The 4780-nt window shown below is 45.9% G+C and overlaps 1 pseudogene; it reads right to left on the reverse strand.

Moving 5' to 3' along the window:
• Window positions 1-455: 455 nt before the first annotated feature.
• On the reverse strand, window positions 456-2003 carry LOC138156393 (parafibromin pseudogene; annotated as a pseudogene).
• Window positions 2004-4780: the final 2777 nt, after the last annotated feature.

Raw genomic sequence — 4780 nt, forward strand, 5'->3', positions numbered from 1 at the left:
GTAGAGGAGTCCACTGTGCTCTCTCTTCAGCCTGGGCCTGATCTAAGGGCCCTGCAGGCCAAGGGACAAGGTTCTTTCCTGAGGTCCAATAAAGGGGTAGCGTGGACTACAGCTGCCTAGAATTGCAAACTGGGTCAGTGGACTTCTTGGTCCTAAAGAGAGTGAAAAGAAATTTATCTTCTTCCCTTTTCCCCCAGGTTTCAGCAGGACCAAAAAGCCCATCACTGAAGGAACAAAACAACCCAACCACCACCACATTTCCCTGTGTCTGCAGTGCAAACCCATTGAGATATAATTTCAGTCTCTTTTTTTTCCTCCAAGTCAAACACCCAACAAACTAAAAAAAATAGTCAAGTTCTTGACCAATTCATGAATCAAGAGACTCAGTTCCCAGAATGGGGAATTTTCATGGTTCTTAGTCCAAATTTCTAGCAGGAAAATGGTTGCCAAGTAATTCAGAATCTCAGATGCAATTTATGCTTCACCATATACCTGTCCAATGTTTTCCCAAAACCTAAAAACACTGGTCTGTCCAAATGACGTTTGTGATAGCTATTACCTGATGGATCACCACTTGACATTTGCTAAAATTAAAGGTTTTCATCTAAAATATGATGAAGTATGTCTAGATCCAAAGGTACAAATATGGGATGTGACAGTCTTAAAATTAAGCTAAGGCCAACCTTAGAACTTCCACTTGGGGACCTGGACAAAAACTGCCACCACACAATCCCAGGCTTGAGGCCTAAGTTTGGGGGGCTGATCTGCTACTCAATCGGGGACAGTGACTCTCCTGGCAGTGCCCATGGGCTGCATCTGATCTTTTCTTCTCTGAAAGAGTGCTTTACTTTCTCATTGGTAGCCTTGCTTTTTCTTCTCATCCGATGGCATAAATTTCAGGTCCTGGGGAAGTCTTTGGCATTCAGTATGGTGATGAAAGAGGTGGTAGCTGCTGGAATTATGATAATGGGTGTCTGAGATGCTTTTGTCTGGTTTGCAGGTGGTCTTGCTTGGGAAACTGGTCTTGGTATTGGGTGTGCAGCAGGAGTTGGAGACTTCCTAGCAGACGTGGCCAACTTTAGAGACTTTTGGGTCATTCCCTGGCAGGTGCCCCTTGTACCAATTTGGAAGTCTTGCATTTATTCTTTCCCTTTCCTGATCATATCTGCTGTAGGCAGCTGGAATAGGTGACTTATTGAGCAACGTGGCATCCTCAGGTGCCCTATGAAGTGCAGGAGGCCTCTGCTCAGGTGCACGCCTTTCCTCCCTAGCTTTTACCCATTGAAGAATTGCCAAAATATTCTTGGCAAAATGCTTTCCTCTGCTTTGCAGAATTGTAGTTCTTTTCCTCCATGCTCTCAGCTCACATCCCTGGTCACAACTACCTCAGCATCAACAAAACTTCTTTGCTTAAGTGCAACAATGTCATTATCTAGATCAGTCTTGGTAGTCGGCCTTTTCTTGGCCATATTTTTCCCTTTGATGACAGCGATTTTTTCCACAGACATGGTGTCAGTTAAGGTGCTGATCTGTGCTCTCTCCACCATCCCTTTTCTGAGAGCCTCCAGGCTAGAAGCCCAGTGCTCCTTATCCAGATGCACACACTCTGCCTGTTCCATGGTTTCTTTGCCTCTGGGAATATCTCTTTGGCAGCTCTTTTTCCTTGCCTGGATCGTGGGGGGCCGAGTTCAAGGGGGACACTTCAGGCGATATTTGTCCAGGTTGATGTTTCGCCATTGAGATATGCTAGTAGAGATTTTCTATCAGGTCTTCAAACCACAGGAATGTTTTCACTTGCTGCACGCCGGACATATGCAGGATGAGAAAGATGGACGCAATTCAGCAGGAACAAGAGAGAACGCAAAGTTTGGGTCGGCTTGCCACATAATTGGTCTTGACATTCTTGAGCCAGGATAAGTCCCCTAAGATCACCTCTGCCCCCTTCAGTCCATCTCCTTATTCTGGATGTTGTAAAGGCACAGGACACTCAGCACGTCTGCCATCTCCCCTCCTTTCTCGTCCCCCCTTCCCCCCCGTGCCTTTTCAATGGCATTATTCATCAAGGGGGCAGCCTGAGAAGGAGAAGACTCTTGCCAATGAGTGGCCATTCTGAATGGGAGGACCAAGCAGTCTTTGCTTGAGGGCTGGGTGGCTTAGTGAAGTTCACTTGGCTTTTCCCTCCCCTCAGTCCCCTCAATGACTGCCCCCATCATTGGTTTACTCTGGAATTTAGTCAGCATGCCTGGCCTCTCAGATGGTGGCCCAGGAATTAACTCTGGCTCCTCTTCCAACTCATCCCACCTTGGCATACACCTCTTCTCCCCTGATGGCTCCTTAGATATCTGAGTCATCACCAAACACTTCCTTCACCTCCCATTTTCCCTTCCTGGCACTTCTGGACTCAGAATGCTTGGAGCTCTGGTCCCTATCCACTCCCTCAAACAGTAGGTCAATGAACTGGAGGGTAGAATCCTTAAGAAAAAGTTTCAAGTGACCAGCTGTTGTCTTCTTATCTATGCCCTTTCCTACACAATTTAATGCTGCCAGGACCAGTGTGGGCTCAGAGAAACACAACACCCTGTTCACTGTCTTCTCTATCAATGGCTTCAGCTCATCCAGCTCCCTCTTGGGCAAGGCCATTGTGTAGAAGAAAAAGAAAAGGTAGTGAAACACCCTGGGTTACTCAATAGAGCACCTCACAAAACTTCTATCACTTCCGCCAACTTTTGGTGACTTTAACTACAGTATAGTCCCTTCTGGGTCAACAGCAAATGATCAAGAATTTGAGGCCAGTGGTCTCTTTGGCACCAAAGACACTGAGCCAGCAAGGAAGCTCCTCAGACTCTTTTATATCTGCCTGCCTAATGACCAATTACTGGTACCTTCTTGGCAAGTCAACAGCCCTCCTGATTGGTGGCTGTTTAAGGAGGAGGTGGGCTGGGAGTCCAAACCTCCTCCTGAGAGGGGGAGGGGCAGAAGCTGACATTCCAGCAGCCTCTAGCAATCTGGGCTAGAGACACCATTCCAGGCAGGATTTCTCTGGCTAAGTTTCTCCTTGGTAAGCCAGGTCACCCCAAATGTCGAAGGGAACAAAGATGGCTGGGTCTCTGCTAGTACTGTGGACTAACTCAGATTGACTTCAGTTGATGGGAAATCCCAGGGTTTTGGAGGGGCTGGAGTGGAATGGCATTCCTTAGCTAGAATGGGCTCTTCAGCTAGCAGAAGAGATGGCACACCGGAATATTCCAGAAGGGAATATTCTAAATTATCATGAAGAATCAAATGATACAGCATGAAAGTTAATTTTGCTCAATGGGAACGGGACAAATTCTGAACCAGATCCAGGAATTCCATAAGCCAGCATACTTCTGGATGATGAGAGAGATGAAGGAAAGGCTTTTCTGTAATATTGCTGGGGAGAGAGGTGTGACTCTGTGAAAGACACATACTTGAGGTATGGTTCTAATGCATTCACCTTCCATGAGATCAGCTTCACTGTTGCAGAATGGCATAACTGATGTCCTAGTCTATTTCTCTCTTTTTCATGATCAGCAACTGCATTCCATCATTTTGGGAACTCTATTCAGCCTGGGTCTGATATCAGGGCCCTGTAGGGCACAGAAGGAGGCTTTGTCCTGGGGGCCAATAAAAGAGCAGTGTACAATAAAGTTGCCTAGAAATACAAACTGGGACTTGCTGGTCCTAAAGAAGTCAGTCTTCTTAGTTCCTTTCCCTGCCCCAACCTTTGCCCAATTTGGGCAGGAATAATAGCCCATGACTAGAAAAGCAATCACCAAATCTCCCACAGTGCAGACTGAGCAAGTCATCATAATTACACTCTTGTTTCTCCAAAGTCAAACACCCAACAGAATGTTAGGTCCTAGGAGGGACACCCAGACCCCTCCTCCCTGGGTTCCACCTAAGAATCTCTGATTCCTAAACTGTCCCATTCATTGTAGCTAGCTGTATATCTAACTCCTCCACTTGTGAATCTCTGTCATTTGGAAACTTTCCCTTTCTAACTGGGCATGAAACTCACTCTCCTAACTTCTAAATCCCTCTCAGTACTCAACTTTCCCTTTCTACCTGTGTGAGAATTGCCTAGTTGCAGAGGAGCCCACTGTGCTCTCTCTTCAGCCTGGGCCTGATCTAAGGGCCCTTCAGGCCAAGGGACAAGGTTCTTTCCTGGGGGTCAATAAAAGCGCAGTGTGCACTGTAGCTGCCTAGAATTGTAAATTGGGTCAATGGACTTCTTGGTCCTAAAGGGAGTCAAAAGAATTAATCTTCTCCCCAGGCCCTACCTTCTCCCAGGTTTCAGTAGGAACAAAAGCCCATCACTGGAAGAACAAAACAACCCAATGACCACCACATCTCCCTGTGTCTACAATGCAAACCCATTGAGACATTATTACAGTCTCTTTTTTTCCCCTCCACGTCAAACACCCAACAAACTTAAAGTAAAGTTCTTGACCAATTCATGAATCAAGAGACTCAGTTTCCAGAATGGGGCATTTTCATGGTTCTTAGTCCAAATTTCAAGGGGGAAAATGGTAGCCAAGTAATTCAGAGTCTCAAATGCGATTCATGCTTCACCATACACCTGTCCAATGTTTCCCCCAAATCTACAAACACTGGTCTGTCCAAATGACATTTGTGATAGCTTAATTCTAAGACTGTCACATCCCATATCTGTACCTTTGGATCTAGGCATACTTCATCATATTTTAGATGAAAAGCTTTAATTTTAGCAGATATGTCAAGCAGTGATCCATCAGGTAAT

The sequence above is a fragment of the Petaurus breviceps genome, unplaced genomic scaffold (genome assembly GCF_028583685.1).
Source record: "Petaurus breviceps papuanus isolate PSGF00001 unplaced genomic scaffold, PetGlider_PUasm1.0 99, whole genome shotgun sequence".
In the NCBI taxonomy this organism is placed as follows: Eukaryota; Metazoa; Chordata; class Mammalia; order Diprotodontia; family Petauridae; genus Petaurus; species Petaurus breviceps.